Source organism: Wasmannia auropunctata, unplaced genomic scaffold, assembly GCF_000956235.1.
Source record: "Wasmannia auropunctata unplaced genomic scaffold, wasmannia.A_1.0 LD336083.1, whole genome shotgun sequence".
NCBI lineage: Eukaryota > Metazoa > Arthropoda > Insecta > Hymenoptera > Formicidae > Wasmannia > Wasmannia auropunctata.
In genome coordinates, this window is record NW_012026807.1 from 1,180,377 (window position 1) to 1,201,703 (window position 21,327).

The 21,327-nt window shown below is 41.0% G+C and overlaps 1 protein-coding gene across 1 annotated transcript in view; it reads left to right on the top strand.

The window, feature by feature from the left end:
• The window catches only part of LOC105448615 (frizzled-2), an 82,000-nt gene that overhangs the window by 1,001 nt on the left and 59,672 nt on the right, over positions 1 to 21,327 (top strand). The gene's annotated exons all lie outside the window — the stretch shown is intronic.

Sequence of the window (21,327 nt, forward strand, 5' to 3'; positions counted from 1 at the left end):
TCGGCGCATTCGACGTAACAATCGAATCGGTAATCAAGCCGGCCTCGATAATCGAATCAGACCGGGTACACGTGTAATTGAAATTTCACAGTCGACCAGCGCAAATACCATGGCGAGCAGCCATTCTTCGAAATTACGCCACCAAATTTCGTTTTGCTTGTCGGCGACATCGATCAGCAGGATGAGTTACGCTCGCGGAAATTCCAATTGTAAACGTGTTCGATTTAAAGACTAATATGGAATACATGGGTCAATAAATGGTAATGGAATACTAACCGAGGAAGTATTTGCCGGATATCCGAAAATGAGAATGATGATTTCCTACATTAATTAATTTTTAACATCAACCGCCTTAGCATAATAAACCTCAAATATTAAATTTTTATTAAATTAAGCTCTATTTTAAATTAACTGAAAAACAAAGCTCAATACATTTACATTTGTTATATATTTTTAAAATTTTACTAATTTAGATTTATTATATTTTTTTTGTTTTACTCGCAGTACAACTTTTACCGTTAATTAACATAAACAAAGTTAATCAAAATTTGTATTGTTTTATTATTGGAAAAGATGATATTGGCGAGACAATTCGTGCTATAACACATAATTTTGGTTGTCAATTTTGCAGAGATAAAAGTAATGAAATATTAAACCCGTCTTTGTTAGTCATTCCACTGATCAAAGCGAAACAATTAAAATATCGAGTAATTCAAGGAGCAACGAGTATTCTTCACAAATGATTAATTATAGGGCGGGATGAATACTCAATTATCGCGATGGAGGTGCTTTTATTCCCGGGAGGTGGGGTATCGGTATCGGTTCCGTTCGGTGCAAGAATAAGCAACTGACGCGGCGAGTTTTGATGAAAAAAAAAGAAAACAAAGCAATAGAAGAAAGCGGTGGCGAGTCGCTCCTCGACCTCGCTGTCGTCTCCTTCGTGCAAATTGACCCCCGGGAAAAAATCTTCTCTCGCCTTTCTTCCGTCTCCGAGCATCACCCTATCCCGGCATGCGACTTTGATCCGGGAGGTCCTGTGAATCTGTAAAGTGTGCACGTCCGGAAAGTAAATGCAATATCTTTCAAGTAACAACGATCGCTATTAGCGTAAGATTCGCGAGAATTATTACTTTACAAAATAACTTTATTCGGCAAATTTTACAATAATTTCTTATTATAGCTTACTCGTGTGTTACAAGACGTGCCTCTTGCGACGGACTCGACGAACTGCCGCTGCAGTCGGAGGGTCCTCTATTTATATCGAAAAAATTGAGATATGGGAAATTCTAGGACTAGCGAGTCATCAAAAAAGTACGCAGTATTTCTAGTTATCGGAAAGAGACTTTGGTCTTCCTGTTAATCTTAGAAAAACAGATATTCATTGTTATCTTAAAATATCTTAAAACGTATATATCATTATCAAATAAAGGAAATACTTTTGGTTCTTATTCTAAATAAAAAGGAGACATATGTATTTTTGTTATCAAGTAGAGGTCACATTAGCAAAGGGTCTTATTATAGTGGTCAGCGTTTTGAAATTAATTTTTTATAGCTCAGAATATTTTGTCCTTAGCGCGCTTACGTATATTGATTGCGGGAATAATGGTAAATATAGGTTTAGTACATTCGCGTAACGATAGATACATTGACAATAATTAGCATAAATTATGATAAATATCTTAATTATCTACATTATACAAAGATATTAATAATAATGTAGAAGAGTAACACAATACATATAAAAATAAAAGAAAGAGAGAACAAAGGAAAGAATTTGTAAAAATAAGAGAAACAGATATTATAAAACTGGGTCCAAAATTTCTCTTTAAATTACATCCATTATTCGTTTCATTGTACTTTACATCTAATTAAAACTATAACAATTGTGACTTATATTGTTATTTGAAAATTATTCGAAATTTTACACATTCTATTCTACATACATTGTGATTTTTTTTAATGCAATTTAGTCAGCTTACATCACAAAGAATCTGATATAATTTGTTAAACGTTTAAAATATGTTTGATACAGTCGCAGTATTATGAAAATGAAAATGATTTTGCAAATCAGTCTTGAGGACACATTTCCATCCTCTATTCATTAGCGGCTACAACGCCAATAATGCATAATTTCGAGATTAATTTATGAGTTGTCTATCCGCGTCTCCTATTCATCTTACGTCCGGTAGCGCAGTATTCTCTTCATTTTTTTCTCTTCCCTTATTACATACGACGTAAACACAAAACTTGCATCGTAGAAGAGAACCGGACGACGCGGCGCGCGACGACACATACATACCTGCCTTACGAACGTGACGCGCGGAGGTTTTTTTATTTTCAAAGACGGGACATAGGGAATGCGTAATACGCCGGACAATACTCGACACGCTTCCTAGCGACTTCACTTACATTCACGTATAGACCTCTCCATTATCTTTTCAAACGGTCCACTTTGTACCGTTTGTGCAACCCGCCTCGACCGGAGCGGCGGACTCGCCCCTTCGAGTAGAGAGAGGCTTGATTCTTCGTCGGCGAAGTACCGGGCGCGTACACGTGCGCGTGCAGCGCGAATTTCACATCGGCGATTAATCAAACGGGAAACTGGTTTTAATCCTCGCGCGCTCTTGCCAGATAATACATCATCCGTCTGTGACTCCCGGGTGTCAAAACTGCGTGCGCAGTGAATACAAGAATGTAATTTATGTACAGTGACAAAACTGTTTTCTTCGCGCTGTTAAAGGTAAAAATTGCGCGACGATTACTTTTATATATAAAATGCCAGAGAGGAGCGAGTGTCTTGATGAAGATATGCCGCACATCCACTTTTAATTTCGCAATGAGGCGTTCATCGCGACAACGACAACGGCGATGCAATCGACTAAATTTCGCGTGCACGCGCGAAAATTACGCGTGTTACGCGACACGAGAGAGGATCGTCCGTGACATATGAACAATGGTCCAGTATGCAAAACAAACGCCTGCCGCCGTCGGCTCGACAGCCGAGTGTATCTCGAAAACGGACGAGGCGAGGCGTTTCGCGCATATAATATTCGGCGGCACGCTATTGTGGCCGCTAATGGAGAGTTGAGCGGAAGAGGGACGGTAGGGGAGGGGAGGGGATAGAGGAGGAATATCGACGTGTATTTCCGCTTACGCGTCAACGCGACGGGCGTCGCCGGCCGGGCGCCCCTCGCTCTCTGAAGCCGGTGCTCCGTGTTAGAGCGTTCGGAGAGCCTCGCTCTCATAGAGCTCGTAGAGAGAGAGAGAGAGAGAGAAAGAGCGAGAGAGCAAAGCATTCTGTGTCCCACAGGATATAGGCGCTCACACGCGAATTCGCTTGTCATGACGAACACGCGCGCGCGCCGAGGTTCTATCTATCTCTCCCTCTCCGTGTCCCCTTCCGCGTTTCTACCGCGGCCATTATGCCGGCGTGAATGGAGTCCGCGTTCGAGTACGAGATTCGAATCGGCGCGGCATACACCCCGGTCCACACCACCGTCGACACTTCGCCTCTGTTCGAGTTGTCAATGGGGAAAGAGGGGGCCAACCGCGCGCTCTTCGTTGGGAAAGAGACGCGGGAACCAATGCCTCTCGACAATGGAGGCTCGCGATACGTCGAGGCTAAGCTTTTTTTCTTCCCGCGGTGCTGGCTCTGCCGCTGTCACTCTCACGACTGACACTGACGTCGTACTCCAACCCTGAAAGAGGTATCGACGGAGGCTGGAGATCGAAATAACGCAGGCCGGGCACGACGACGCGCTGGAGCTAGACGCGATGCATCACGTCGTAGCGCGGCGCGGGCACAGAGATGCGCGCGCGAACTCCCGGGTTATATTCACCGGTGTCGGTTCATAACTGCGACAACCGTCAAATCTCCATGAGATTTTTCAGAAGAGATCTCCGAGCCCGCGGCAAAGCGGATTATGCTCGTCCGCGATGAAGGATCTTTTATAACCGCGTTTTTTTTACCTGTTGCTGAAGCGTACAGTGCATCATATTGAATACCGTGACGCACTTTTTTTTTATTCTTACGCGGCAGTGCTTCGGAACTATTGGATGTACCTCCCGCTTTACGTTTATCGCAATACAGTATTGCGCCTGAAACTAAATTTCTGAAGCGAAGTCCATTAGGAAAATGAAATTTTATCCTCTATTCGCCTCGTCTATTTTAGAACAAATCACTGTCTTTTATTCTGTAATATCATCAATACATTTTCGTATCTTGAATGAATACTCGTCGAAGAACCGAATTTGCACCGACAGTCGGATGGCAACAGCAACACAAATTCCATCCCAAGTTCGTGGATTAAATCGCTTGCGCTATTCCACCCTCGAGTTAATCCGATTACTTTCTTTGATTCGCGATTGCTCGCAGGCACGCACATCAGATTACCCTCCCGATCGTTCCGACGAGAGCGATTCGCGTCGCTCGTGACGTCACGAGAGAGACGAACGGTCCTTCGATCTCGAGAAGCAGATTCGAAGCGTGATTGCGGATTGCCGGCGGTTGCTCCGATTCGTAGTTGCGCGCGTGCAACTACCGAAACGATAACGTGAAGTGGCTTTGGCCCCCCGCGGCGACCAATTACACGCGAGGGGTCCAAAGAAATGCCGGGGGCTCGCCAGCGCGCGCCAACGCTTTGTAACGGCAAATTCGTTACCTCGTTTTGACCTTTTCGTTTTGAACAGCTCCTGGAGCGTAGAATGTACGGACAATCGCGTGCTCCGCTGGCGGTAGCGAGAAATGTATTTCAACAGCTTCATCGTGCCAAAGCTCTTTATTTGCCGATGAGCTTGCTTTCTGTAAAGAACGCAACAAATTGAAACTATGTATGTATAACATATTATTCGTATTTGTACGCGTACAAATTCGATAATATGTGGCATACTTGTGCGTACTTATTTAGAAAATAATTTGGTATCTCTCCAAAATCCTCCCATCAGTATATATTCAGGAGATAAATATCCGAAGTATTTTGAAATATTTCTCGTACATTTTTGTAAATTGAACAAATAAAGTACATGGGTATTTTCTATCACACAAAAAAATGTCGTACTAAAATCCATATATGCTATAGATTGGAAAAATGGCCTGAAAATGGTTCGACCTCTAATCAATTTACAATACTCCCGTTATATTACAGTTTGCTCTTTCTCTTTCATCAAAGTTAAAATGGGAATTGAAATCAGAACGTAAATTGCATTTACAACAATGATGATAATCATCGTAAATACGTTTACATGAACCTTTTGTAATTCGTAACTTGTAACACATACGATTTAGCTCATTCCGGGCTTTTATTGTTCCACGAATAATCGTTCATTACATGTCATTTATATCCTCTGCCCAGTGTAATTATTATTGCCGTTATCGTATCACACGCGCACACGCTTATTCCCTAGCATTCGTTTGATCAACGCAATTCGATCGTGTTTTTCCGCTCACGGCTAGAGAAAACTTTTTTTTTTTACACAAGGGGGAGAGTGTGAGAGGACTAGTATCCACACGTTTCAAGGAAACGACGACACTCTCCGTCGTAATTCTCGTTCCGAAGCTGCCGGGTAAAACCACTAATGCCGCTTCCATTATAACGTCACATTCGATTTGGCACACCGCTTTGGCGGTGAGCACCCTCTCCCGTGGGTCCGGTCGAGGTTCGTAGAAAGAGAGGTAGAGAGAACTCTGTTATGTATATCGAGACTCAAATTTCCGTGGCGTAATATCAAGACCACGCATACAATATCGGCCCTTATTTGCATTCATTAGATTAAAAGTAACCGCATCTCTACCCATGACTTATCTAAATGAAAACGAAAGTACGAATTCATGTTACAATTTAAATAGACGAATTTTTTTCATAATAAGATAACATTACGATTTAAGTCACATAATATTATAATTTTATGAATAAATCAAAGAAAAGTTAATGTAATTCGTACCATCGTATTAACTACATAAATATAAAGTGTAAATATATTTAGAAAAAATTTATCTCTATAAATTTGAATGAAAAGATAGATTGTCACTATTGCATAATTATTATACAATATCCGATTGACAGAGAGGTTTAAACATTCTTTGCCCCTGCAGCGGCTCAATTTTCTCTGATTTTCTTTCATCTCGTACTCTCGATTTTTCGTCTGTCAAACGGACTGCGCGCGGTGAAGTCATGTGATATTGCAGCGTACGCGAGTTCCTCGAAAAGGATGCAGCGATCCCATTTCACACGAATGACATTTAATGCTCATGCGAACTGCAGAAGAGCGATTCGAAGAAAACAGCGTCAAAGGAGAATAAATGAAGCTTCGTGGATTATACGTCCTGAAAAGGGGAAAAAAATATGAGCAAGGCACAGAAAGAAAGCGCAAGGAGGTAGAGGAGAGAGTGAGCGAGAGAAGAGAGGAAAAACGAGGGTGTGAATGAGAAATATGAGGAAAAGAGGGATACGATGAGGGAATGATCGTGTGATAGAAGGGACGCGCCTATTTGTGTAACGTTGCTCGTATCGCAAAATGCTGAGAGAAAGTAGCGCAAAGGATGTCGGAGCGCACGTCCTTTAATCCTTTAATCCGACGTTGCCCTACGAAGACTCTTTCTCGAGTGTTGCAGCCGCAGCTGTGAACTTTCAAGACAGCGACATGTCGACATTAAAACGAACATGAATTGAAGAACGAGACGAACGAGATTTTTCATCCCACATAGACTCTTAGCGTTTTGCGCCATGGAATTACTAATATTAAACTGAAGAATTTTAAACCGCGAAGAAAAAAACAGCGTTAAACATTTTGTTTGCGAAATCAAACGATAATTTTCGAGAAATGATTTTATATAAAATTTTGAATTAATACGAATAAAAATATTTAACAATTTTTAATTTTTACATTTTTAACTATCAAATAATATCACATTCAAAAATATTTCTGTCATTCTTAAATAATACATCACACGTGAGAGATAATCCATTTCGATAATTGAGTTCTTTTAATATATTAATGAGGATATATTAATTTTCAATAAACTAACCCAATTACTAATGTGATGTGAAGAAAATAATCTTGATTTGATCTAATTTATTTTGATAAGTATAACGTCAACATTTATTCTCCAATAAACTTTAACTAAATTCATAAAGGTTTAACGAAAATAATGAATTGAATATTGTGTTGAAATTAATTTATTGCGAGACTTGTATCTTATATCTAAATATTCATATTTTATTTATACTGTGCAAATAAATGATAAGAAACGCGCACTTCGAGAAATTGCACAGAACGCGCATGTATACTCGTGCACATATATGTACGCAAAGTATTTGCATACGTAATACAAGGATCCGTGAATACAAGGCTGAGAGAAGAGGTTATATAAGGCGAGTAAAGCTGCGGTTCTTTCCAGTAATTAAAAAAATTACGCAGTCGTCGCCCTCATGTGTCAAAGCTTGCGGCTTCGTTAATGCATTCAGCTGTTATACTTTGATCTTATGAGAAGGCGCGACCAAGTCGAGGTTTTTTTTTAACTCACGTCTCCTTTTCGCTCGGTTCTCTCTTAAATCGCGCAAATTGCGCAGTAATTCTTTCCGATTCCTTCTTTAAGAATGATTCCATGTAGAAATTGTACGATACGGTACACTTTACACCTTAAATAAATTCTTTCAAATTCTTCACTGAAGACTTTTAAGGGTTTTTTTTTTTTTAATTTCTCTGGTAAATAATATACAGTAGCGATTCTAGGAAAACTGCATTTTCTTAGAAAATACGATTTTCTGTTCTACTAAGAATTTTCTTAATAGCACAAAAGAAATTAAAGTCAGTTCCGGGAAAATTATTCTGTAAACAATACATTTATAACTTTATTGTTATCTTTTTCACGAACACATTCACGAACACGCTTACATTTGTAGCGTTTATATGAAAGCCAAATTTTGTACATATTAATAAAAGGAAGCACACGGTGATTTAACCATCATCATCTAAATTGATTAGGGACCATTGAAAATTCTGAGATAAAGCTATGTGGAAAAAAAGTACCACCCGGATGTTGGAGACGATTTAACGAGCCATTTCCACAATCTAAAATCATGCTACGGGGGCAAGTCTCGCGTTTCTTTTTTCGTAGCTCTGTCTCTCCGCGAGACAGGGCTGGAATAACAAACAGTCTGGAGAAGACGATCTGGGATCGTGGATTATTTTCCGGCGTCGCTATAAAACTGTCTGGAACATCGTCTACCGATCATCACCCTCCAGCCAACACATGCTGCTCGGTACACCGCTAATATACTATGTCTCTTGTCGTACAATGCTTACGAGAAAGAATAACAAATTGTCACTTTGCGTATATATCTCTTTTAGTTTCAACATGCAGACGATAAAGATTTCTCAAAGGATTACAAAATTATTTAACATAAAATTAAGGAATTGATTATTATAGATTAATAAAAAAGCTTAAAAATGGAAACAAATGATTATAATATCTAGGAATTCTATAAATGTAAATAACATATTTTGTAACATTTTTTAAGTTAATCGTTAGTAAAACTCATCGGAATAATTGTCGCTCCTAATGATGCTCGATCAAGGCAATCAATAAAGCGATTTGCTCAGCCATTGTGTTTCATTATCTGTTACGACAGCGTTCCATGCACGTGCAGTAACATACTATATGACTTACAACTTTGCGAGGTGATAGAATGTTTACACGCCTCGAGCGCATATTGAAGGTAAACGAGAAGCTCGATTAAGCCTGTTACCCGTGCAATCAATAAATTAACTTCCCGTTCCTTGAAAAAGGAAAAACCGTCGCGGCAGCAGAAACGAAAAAATAAAATATAACAGATCTTACCGTGCAAAATTTTATCGCTAATTCTGCCACAAATACGCTGGTAACAGTTGTTGCAAAACTAGACTGTACGATGTCTTATCACATGCCCTAATTGCTTGCTATCAGCGACTAGCGCGACGGACGACCTATATATCGACGTTCGCTTACATGCGATTTTCCACTTTAATGAAATTTGCCACTTCAATAAGTCACTTCACACGATCCACATTTACAGCGGCTTAAATTTAGGTACCTGTTGAGGACACTTCCATTTTCGAAGTGCATCGAGGAACGCACTTTGCGAAATGCAATCGAGCGACAGAATTAAAAATAGTTTAACGTGCGATGCAAAAATAGAAGGGAACATAATGCGTGCATCAAAACATAAAGAAATCTTACTTTATTATTCAGTGAATATAATGTGATGACTTAACAAAAGCCAGCTTGTTATTGAAGTGTACGATTAAAATCGCATTTTCATAACATCACGTGGCAAAATCGATTTAACGATAACGCAACTAATTGACTGTTTCCTCTCACCGCGGGAGCAAATAATTAATTTTGACAGCAGCGTAAATTTGCAACATGTATCATAATTCCGGACGAGACATAATTTGTATGCGCGAAATGTTGTACGACTGCGCCGATTAATAACTATCAGCCGTGCCGCGATTTCCGGGGCGGACGCTAATTTCCGCGACGAAGGAAAAACAGCTCGCGAGAACCAGATACGCGCGCGCGACCCACGACCCTCCTCTACGGCAATCGTTATATAATGTTTCGCCTTAATTGCGGATTCGAACCCCGGCTATCCGCGCGGCAGGGCGGCCACGTCGCCGGTTGCCGGGTGATACACTTTTAATTGCGTCCAGATTTACAATTCAGATTTGTCAGACTCAAATCGGTCGTCCGCCCCGTCCCTACGCGCACACATCCTAAATTCGCCCGAGTGCACGGGGGGGCGAGATATGACACATTGCGTGTGACGGTAAGCGCGTAGCTTTCAATCGATGGATTTCGCCGGGAGAAAAAAGAATGGCTTGATGAAAGCGCGATACATTTGCGCGGATACTGCAACAAATATTGTTCCACTGGATATCCTCATCCGGAAACGAAAACACAATACGAAACCGATAGGAAAATCATTTGATATTAAATCATCCCGCCCAACTTGATATATAAACAAAATTGAAATGTTTGCAAAATAATGTATTTTTTCGTTATAAAGTAAAAAGTATATCTCTGTGGCCCCATTTAAGCAATTGGTATCCTGCAGACGATTCTAAAGTCGTTCTCTTTATTGCGTGAAAAATTATTCCTACTGTTATATAATGTAAAGCCCACTTTACTATGCATGAGGAATACACGTGTCTTCTCCGTGTTCACACGTGTGACCGGCGTCGATGTTTCCCCAGATAACAATGCCGGGCTTTTCAACTTTGTGTCCAAAGGATATGACGGGAAAGTTTGCGGGGCTAAAAGAGAGAAAACGACCACGTTTATTACTTGAAGCCTGAACTTTCTATAATCATTTTAGTGTTATCTTGCCGTACTCGGCTCCCCGTAAAGTAAGATTTACGCTTGAAAAATCTGTTCTATACGGACGGATCCAGTATGTCGATTATAGATAAAACTAGAGCAAAATTTTTCTATTTTTCTTTAAATATAAATTAGAAGAGTGACATATCATTAAAAAAAATCTGTGTTTGACGCAATAAAAAATTGATATGTTATATAGAGTTAATAACTATCTATCTCATCAAAACTCTTTTTATAAAGTATCGCGAAATGGTGCCGGATGTTAAAACGCTATATTTTCGGTCATCTTTCTTATCGCATTTCCAATATGCTCAACGCACGCTATCGTCCTCCCGATAAGATGGCAAGCAAGAGACGCGGGGAGGCAGGATGCGCCGGATAGGAGCTCGATCGAGTGGCCGATTCTCCTTTTGAAGCAGCCGCCGCGCCGCGCCGCCGACCGCGCTTCTCTTCATCATCGTGGTACATTCCCTCCTTTTCTTTCCTAGCCGGCGCAGTTGGCAGTGTAACGGGGAGTCAAAGACGTTCTCGACGGGTGTTGCCATGACACCGTGAAACCTGCACATCCCACGTCGAAATCTCTCTTCGAACTCCCGCACATTTTTCCCTTGCGGCGTTTCTCTCCTGAGAAGTCTAGGGTTCCTTGGTTCGGATTCGATAGACATCTAAACGTGCGAGGGTAACGCGTCGTCAAATTGTACACATATGAATTGTACACATGTGCTGAATTATGTATTAGTTGCAGCAGCGAATGTCTGCATTATAAATATACGACGTGACTTATTCTCAAAAATTGCAGCGCCACAATCGCCGAATTACTTGCCGAGCTAGAGCGAACCGTTCCATTAGGCGAAAATCGCCTGCCGCGATTATCATTCACGGTTTAAGGGATGCTGCTTAATTCTTTCTGGCACGAGTTCACAAGCTCGAGCTCGAGCGAGCCTGGTACCCATTTGAAAATGCAACCTGGCCACGTTCCAGCGATTCCTCTCAGCGATTCTCCTTTCTATCTCTCGACTTTTACTGCAGGACGACGCGCTTCTCCTCGCCGCCGTTTCCCTTTTCGTCGTCACGTCCGCAGCTCGATGCATTCTACAATTGCTTCCGAGGCAATCTGAATCTGTTTGATCACGATGGAGCTTCATCCACCTATATTTATTCTCCGCCTATCCGTGATTTATCGATGTCGACTTTATTTTTATCGCGGTTACGCAGTTTGAGTGGATCGATCGAGTCAGCCCAAAGCTACTATATATGTATATATAGTGAAAGCAGCATTGTTAAAACTGTCTTCAAGCTGGCGCAATCAACGCTTTTCACGCGGTACTTGTTATACAAGTTTGCAGCGAACTTCTGTTAACGGAAGGAACTTCCTTGTAGTGCAATAATGTATTAAATATTTTCGTACACAACTACTCTTAACGTCAATCAACATGATAAAATATTATCTAAAAATAAATCAAATAACTAATCAAATTAATAATAATAAATTAATTAATTAAAATATTTTACTGAAATATATAATTTGAATAATATAAGCGATACACGTTCTTAACTGTTTTTCGCGCAACAAACTTCTTCCTATTTCTATTCACAGGCTTATTTAGAGAGCCGTATAGACATTTACATAATCTCCGACATGTTTCGAACCACGTTGGCAGTATTTTATCGCGGTCGTGCCAATAAGTTCCAAGCCTATTCCAGCGGTCAAGCTCAACCGCGAGCTATTTGGTACTTGAGAAAATTTATTTTCGCTCGGCAAAACATACTTGTAAGAAACGCCGCGAAATGAATCTCCGGATTTTTCTCCGCTATGAAAATGTGCCGAAGTACGCGTTGAAATTTACGACTGCGGAAATTTACCGGAATGGGCAGGCCACCGGCCACCCTTTCCAAACGATAAATTCCTTGGACTTTATCCAGCCACGTTTATCCGTGATTGTCTTACGCATAGTTTGTTCTACTTTAGTTTGCCCTTTCGCCGCTCCGCTGGTTCCTTACTCCGTTTCTCCGGCATCGTGCGTCACCGGAGACGCAATATTTCGTCGCACTAACCCCCGAGTGAAGTAGAACGACCTGAAACAAATTCCGCCGCATCTCAGGTCGCACCTCTACAGTGCATGGGCCTGATAGAAAAACTCAATCTCCATTCTTTATCTATACTAAAAGCAAAGGTATAGTCTATAAAGGGGTAGTACATCGTAAATTTAGGTTTATTTCACTCGTATTGCTTTAAAGTAAAGGATATATATAGAGAACTCTAAGTTTAAATAATGTACAAACTTTTACATGTACATTAATGTACATGTACATTATATCTAAAGCGAAATGTAAAGCTATGTAATACCTATATATTGAAAAATTAATTTTTTTAATCAAAATAATATTAAAATAACTCCCTTTAGTTAAAACAACTCAATTTATTTGCGCAAGGACAGGCTTTATGCCACAGTGAACACACTGATTGAACATTGTTCAATATTATTGAATGCAGAAGCTCGCGATATTCAACGAGTTTTACATCATCCTGGAATATCGCGTGCGCGCGATTCGTTCTAAGCTGTGCATAAGTTTTTTCGCAAGATTTTCTAAAAAAAAAATATCTCCAAAACGATGCGCTTTTCGCGCGAGCGCGATTGTAATACACCTTCGAGAGGGATGCTCGCTCCGCGCGATCCCCCGTAAAGGGTCGAATAGAGAAACGAGAGAGGGCAGAACGCGGTCCCCGGAAAAAAGCTCGCCGGAGAAGAAGAGGTACACACGGAGCCGGAGCAAACGCGCGCGAGAAAGAAATTCCCATTACTTTGGCCCCGGCGACGTCTACAACCCTGTCGCCCTGCGTCTTCCTCTTCTTCCGTTTCCTGCTCGCACCCTCCTCCGCGCGCGCGGCCTGCTGCACCCTCGCCTCCTCCGCCTCGTCGTCGTCGTCGTCGTCGTCGTCGTCATCCTTCTCGCCGGTTTCTCCCCTAGATGGGGAGGGGATGAGGAAGGACCGCGATGCACGCATGTGCCAGGGCCATTCTATCGATTTCTCTGCTTCGCATGGTAGTCACGGGGAGGCGTCCCCGGTGCGTCGCGCCGTGTTCTCCTGCTCCGTATACTATACGCGCCACCCAAAACAGCCTCGCTACGTACGCGGTCGTCGCCACCAGATTCCCTTTTCAAGGTTAACCCGTTAACCGTCGTCCGACACCTACGCGTCGAGTAAACGCTGGTCGGCTGGTTAGAGCAGCTCGGAGCTGCTTCGTCGCTACCCTTTCGTCGCACGAAACTTTCTCTATTTTCGTCTCTTTCTTTCTCGCGTTCCGATTGTGCTCCGCGATTGTGCGAGTGACGAGTTTCCCGAAGGAGCACTGAACTACGTAGATAACACGATCGAGGAGAAGACACTTCGGCCGCGTCGTGTGAGGGAGTGCGGCGATTGCAAGTGTCTCGGCACGACCGTAACACGTAGCTCTCTTCTCCGGTGAGTAGACGTTTCGATAAAACTCGGTAGAATAGAAATTGAACTGGCAATCTCGCAAGTCCAGACTTTGACAGCAAAAGGACAAGCAGTAACGACATTTTCGTTTTCCTAAATATAATAATGAAACGCGATAATCAGCAAAAAATTTTTTTTGTATTGATAATAGTATTGATAATACTGACTTTATCAGAATTATATCAATAGGATAGGAGTAGAGAAATTAGAAATCAGTTAGTAACTTTCAGACCTCGTGTGACATTTCATGTTATGCGATTCTAGCTGTTTGACCAAGGCAGCGTATTTTTTAGTTGTCACGCATTAGCGCTGATTAGCGGTTGAAGAATTCCTTTTCGCGTGTGACGATATAAAAAAGACGGTGATACATAAGTACTTAGTCCTTGGAAATTGAGTTTGTTTAGCGGGTAGTCACGGCCGTTACTCGGCTGTTGAGAAATTTTGATTTAACTAGTGGTGAAAGCGCAATGCTTCTCAAGTTTATTTTTGCTGTAGCAAGACACGTAAAAACGAAACCATATATTTCTCGTATTACTGGAAGTACTCGGTTTTTTTTATAATAAAAATTAATGATTTATAAATGAATAGCATTAAATTGAACTACATTTATGAACCATATTAAAAATAATTTTTCATTGTATCTAAAAAATATTTTTATATTTATAATTTTTATTTAAAAGTATTACCGGTTAAAGATACAAAAAATATAAACTCATGAATTACAATTTTAATATACGTATTTAATATATGTATAATATATATATTTATTGATATAAAAACGTATTTCTATTCTTAGTTTAACATTTTCATTTATACATTACAATATATTTTTTGCTCACTAAATTTGATTTGCACTTACAATTAGTGTCTTATGTCGTATTATCCATTTACAGAGTGACACAATTTTTTTACGTACGAGACTTTACAAACTTGCCAATGCGCCAGCTCATTTACATTTTGACTGCGCAAGAGATAGAGAATGTCTTTTTAACCGACGCGGCTTAACGGCGTCATTAATAACAAAGTTCTCGCCGTATTCAAGCCGCTGCACAATGGCACGCGACAATCTTTCCCGGCAAATCCCGTTATAAATGCGAGGCTGTAAACGCAGCCGTGAACGATGTTGGCCGACAATATCGCCATCGCTGGATTTTTTTCACGGCAATTTTCTTCCTCCGCCTCCTCTCATCCGCGATAAGCGCCATTATCTTTCGCCGCGCGCGGATAATCCGAAGGACCATTTCAGTCTTTCAGGGATTGCGGGCGCGTGTTATCGCCGGACGGGCGATGCATTCGAAAACGTGCAGCGGAGTAATCCTCAAACTTGTTACGTGAATCGCAAGTTCCGAAAAGAGCTCTCTCTCTCTCTTTCTCTCGGTTTTACTCTCCTTTTCTTCACGCGAAATCTTCTTGTGTGTCTCCTCCAATCCAAGCATCCTGCGTTTGCAATCCGTCGTTCATTTATCCACTCTTTTAGCACCCTCGTCTGTCGCGCACTACGCACACGTGAAAAGCTCGCTCTCAATGCTCGAAGTAATTCGAGAGCAATTTGAATTGACGTACCGCGCCGCTAGAGGAAAGTAATTACAGAGTGACGAGCTATGCTCGCGAGAGAACTGCAGCGGACCACTCCGCCGGGATTGTACGATATACGTACCAACCCTGTCGCGTCCGCTTGTATGCGTAATCTATGCGAAAGGCACACGTGCGCCCCGTGTAGCCGCGCATATATTGCAGTTTGCGGTAACGTTGATTAAAATTACTATGCAAATTAGACGGAACCAGGCGACGAGAGAGATGTGCGCGAGAGCCGGAACGGAGAGTAGGAAGTAACATGTACGAAAGGCCAAGTCTCTCTCCTCTCTCGGAAGAGCGCGGAGGAGCTCGGCGGCGGCGGCAGCGGCGGCGGTCGTTAACGTTTTTAGTGGCCCGTCTACAAATTTCGTCGGCGTACGTAGGTACCTACGATAAGCGGCCGCTCTTAAACGGCGTCGTGGTACAGATAAAAAGTCGTCTTTATCTTCAGCCCGTACACCGTAGTTGTAATTTAATTACACCAATTTTCTTTATTATTATTAGACGGGTGTTCATCTTGATAATTTTATAGATAGTACATGTCAGTTATTAGCAGGTATATATTAATAAATGTATAGAGATACATTTTATTAGATTTTATATCGGCATGAGAAAAATAGCTCCTTCTCCTCTCTGATGTGTATCTTAAATATTTAATTAAGCGAAATTGTCATGCGCACAAAAAATTATAAATAAAATTGCGTGTTGAAATCTCGCAAATTATAAATAGACTAAAACAGATATTTATAACAACGATAGACGTATACGTAAATATAAAAAAGATTAACTTCATGGCGACTATGATTAAATCTCCTTCTTGTACGCAGGTGCGTTTCTGTCTTCCCTAGCTTGACTTTAACTTTTTCATTCGTTTCATATCCAGAAGCCAAGACTGTAGGAACATATATACTGATCCGGCGACTCGTGACTGCTATCGATTTCGTGAAACGAAATGATTCCTCTCCGCCAATACTCGCGGAAGAGAGGAATGCACCTTCTCTCTAGATCGAGAGGAAGCATCGCGATTCCCGTATACTCGAGTATAGCGGCGTACGAGGCACGAGGGTAAGCTTCACCCTCGAGGCATGTGCGCGTGGGGCAGGCGAATTGATCGCGTTGGGGTAGAATCATCCATCACCGAGTGACAGTCCCGAGCTACCTACACCACATCCCACCGCCCCCCCCCCGCCCTCTCCCCCTCGCCCTCACTCTCTCTCTTTCTCTCCTGTCCCGTCCTGCCTTCTCCTACGGTAAGAGGAATGGACAGAAGCACGGGGTGGTGGGCGTAGGAAGGGTGAATGTAACCGACGGCGGCGCGGGAGGGTGGCAAACGGTGGCGGCCTCCAGCGATGAGCGACGAAGCAGGCAACCCTCTCGACAATGCTCAAGCTGATCCCTCGGGACAACGCATGGTCCCTCTTCGTCTCCCGTCCGACGACGATGCTCCTCTTCTCCCGCGGTTCAATGCCACCTACTACTACCCGCTTTTATTCCTGTCGACTCCTCCGCAACGAGCTGCTTACCTTAATCGTCGCACTCTCGCTCTCCGCATTCTTCGTGCCTCGTCTCGTGATACTTAATCCAGCATCTTCGCGAACTATTACGACGAGCTAAACGAATAGTTGCACCGAGTACTACTATATATCGACACTTTCGATTATCATTAACGACTCTCAACTGTTTATCGCTTATATTATGGACGCTTCTCTGTTCGCCCATTTACATGCATTACCGAATCATTAACAACATGCTATAACGCATTTTGCACATTCCAATTAATTTACCATGAACTAATAACTATTTTACTGTAATTCACATGTAATTCTAATACGTTATCAGCGTTTCAATGGGGTAATTGATAGAGAGCTTACGTATAAGCGACCGGATTCACATTACTTTTCGCTCGCTAACAACGACGTGTTATCATCCCGTATGTATTGATAGCGTAATCATTGCGAATGCTGCTTTTTTTTCTTAAAGAGATGCAAATTAAAGAAATCGAAGAGCCAAAAACGGTTTCACCGTGGATTATAAACCTGCACTTGACGCTCAGCGAATAATGAATATATTCAGTTGGCTTTCGCGACGAGCGATCCCGCGAAAGAACGATAATAACGTTATTATATCATCGGGCCCGCGGTGCATTACTCAGCGACGGGTAATCGTATCAACGATTCTGGCTCGACCCCTCTGGCTGCGCCTCCTTACTCTGCACCGCCGCAATTTTCTCGATCACGCGACACAAAGGACGGAAATCAATAATACGGTAAAGTTTCTATTTCGGGCCGAGCGTTTATTCCTGACCAGAAAATTTCCGATTTCCGTATTACTCGGGGGAGAATGGTACGGTCTACATTTATGGATAACTTACTGTCTGTAATGTTTAGGACTAAAAATCATTACAAATATAACTCACAATCAGACGTATCTTTTTCAATTCTCCATCTTCAAATTTTTCTCATTTGATTCTCGTTTACCGAGCTACAGCCATTTAAAAAATACATTCTTTATTCCACAGATTACACGATTATAGAAAGTTTTGCATTGTTCGAATTGTATAACGGGGACAATGGCCGATCACACACGCGCTTTTTTCTCGGAGAGCCTGACACTTCGGAAGAAATCGCGGATATTAGATACGTGCCGCCGTCAGCCTTGCGCTCCTGTAATCTTAAAGCAATATTTGCGCTACGCGCACTCAAATCCGCCCGCGGGCAATATCGTGCGTTCTGCCTCCACTATATAATATTACCGCTTACTGTTCGGGAACACCGATGATTTTCGCATATGTGGTTAATGCGTAATTGAACCGTGTACTGCAGTGTAAAGCATTCCAGAGTACTAGCACGGAAAATACTTAGGAATAAATCATCTGAAATAATTCTTTTCTAAAGAAACTATATCGGTATTAAATTGGCGCTATAAGAAAAAAAATCAAAGAATCAGTAAGATTTAATAAACATTACAAACATTTGTTTGTGATTTCAATTGAATATCGTGAATACCATGATGAAAATTTCAAATTCGAGTTAACATTAATTTATGGTCAAAGACTCGGAAAAGGATATTTGGAATTCTTGCCACATGGGGCAGTACACGTGCAAAATCGATATAAGAGCTTACCCGATTATTTTGCGTCAATAGGGCGCCATTAATTATATCCTTGGCGCTTGACTGTATAAAGTGAAGAGGAGGTGCAGTTTTAGTATGTTGACAGCAGGAGACACGGAGGCGTTCATCACATGGTAGGCGTGGGAGGCACATGTGCGTTTTACATATGTGTGTCTCAATTATGCTCCATTCGCTCGCCGATAATAAATTTAGGAACTGCTCGTGTGGGAGACAGCAGGGCCATTCGCATGATATTCGCGAAATTTGATGTTGAACCTCATCTGTTCGTAATTCGTGGATATGTTGCAATATATACTTTACTTTCTCAATATATTTTATTTCGGTGTGTAAAACACTTACATGATTATGATATTAAATCGAAATACGAAATATTAAGCATACACGGAGAATTTTCTTTTAAAATTTACCCTGAAAATTATGTTAATTGTGAGACAATATAATATTTAGGTAAATTTTACTGTGCACTACAATAAATTTTACTGCGAAATCTTATTGTAGTGCACAGTAAAATTTGCCTAAATACTATATTGTCCCATAATTAACATGATTTGCAGGGTAAATTTAAAAAAAAAATCTCTCCGTGTAGTTTTTATTGTCCTATGTTCACGCATATTAATTATCTATATATAATTTTAGTAATTAAAAAACTGAGCACTTATGTTTCTATATTGTATATACTTTCTATATTGTGTATACTCTACGGCATAGCATAAAAAGACAAAAAAGAGACCAGATAAAAAACAGTACATATACAAAAAGGTATATTTTTTTATATAATATATATTTCTATCTATCATTCCGCCTGCACAAAAAAAGTTTTGTCGGGGATGCTGGCATTTTCATAGCAATGCTCGAATTAATACTTCTCGCAAATATTAACGTTTTCCGATCGGTCTTTTATTAGTTTTTCATTAATTTAATAGTTCACTTTGATAAGGTAAATGGCACAATGGTCTTGATGAAAAGCGTATTTTTCAGCTTACGCTGAAAATCTGCTTTTATATCATTACTCTTCGCTTTGATTTGATCGATTCCACCGGTTCATTCAGTTGAATTCTACATAATATCGCGTCGATAGTGAATGCGTGCGAGGCGACCTGTTCAATCGCCCTATGAGAAGCTCTTTTGAGGTTAACGCTATGTATGGCACATACGAGGTGAGAGAGCATTGTGATCTCGTAATGGACCAATATTTGCGATATGTACGCGGGAGGGTTACCGCGGCTTACACTCGCAACCCTTGCGGGTTAACGCACCACTGGAATTTAATGAAATAATTACGAGCGAGACTTGTCTGCATGTGGAAGACGAAATAGCAACCGAATTTTTCAACACTCTCCAAAAATGATAAAAATAAAATTCTTTACTATTTATGAAATTATATTTTCCATGATTATTAATATAATAAAATTTTTTTTAATCTGATATAATTCCGTGTAAATTTTCTACAATTTTATAAAAATCACAAATTTTTTTTGCGATTTAAAAAAAACTATACACACATATTAAATACATTTTAGTCTTAATAAGAAAATTAAAATTTTACATCTTAATGAGAAGAAAAAAAGGTTTAACAATAATCTAATAATTTTCCGAAATTTGTTTTTATACTGCTCAGCACTCATGTAACATAAGATTGGAATGTGTCAGGAAAAAACGAACGTGTGAAAGTGCATGCCTCGTATGGCTCATAATAACAAGCGATCTGGCCATTTTTGTCGGTTATTGCCGAACCTGTCGACTTATTGAGCATCGTTGCGCGTGGGACGATGGTTCTGTGAGTCGGCTATTCATATGAAGACGTAATTGGGCCGGTTGACAGTTTCCGAGTCACTCATTTGACATGTGACATGATTCAGAAGCGTCGAGTCGTTGTCACATCTTCAATTGGCTCCTCCGTTCGAGCAATCAGCGTCCCGCGATCAACAAGAATCGCATCGTCTCCGTCACCTTCGTCTACCGCCGCTGTCTTTGTCGCATAGCTCCTTGTTTGCCACTTCGAAGTTCGCCCAACGGCCGGCCCCGCTTAATTTCTTTCTGCGATGTACTTGAGCAATTCATCTCGCGCAGTACACATATTCGCTTTAACATAACATATACGTACTGTCTTTTCTTGATTAAAAGCGTCTGTTGAACTCGCAAAATACGAAATATTTTAGATGAAACAAGAAATTCATAGTTTTGTTTTGCATACAAAATATTTGACGAAAAGTCTCAAAAGTAACGATGGTTATATTAACGTGTCTCACATTTTTTTAACAGCGAAATAAATTTATCTTTATTATAAATATTATAAAATGTTAACATATTATCTTGTGAATCCGATTGTAACTTTCAAAGAACAGGTACATGCTATTGACATCTTCTTTAATGTCAATTGGTAATACAAGAGCGATGAAATATCGTACGGTCAGGGAGAAACTGTGGTAGCCGAAAGGTTAATCGCACATCGCATGGATTTCCTATCGATATGTCAATCATGCCGCAGGCGGCGTTCCCAGTGTCGATAACGGTAAAAGAGTTCGTCCGTAACGCACGTTATTATGCACCTTGGTCGTCGTTACACCTGTCTAACTCAACGGCAAATAGAAACCCTACGCGATAACGAGCGACGGCGATGAGCCCGTGAGGAACACGAGATTCGCCGGGGCCCGGTGTACGGTTCGGTATGAGCTCCTCGGAATTTGTTTATCAAAGCGTTTAGTCGGAAATGATAATTCCCGGTTGGCATTTAATCGTAATTATACCCGGCGCGCTAATTGTACGTTATTAGACGCCCGTC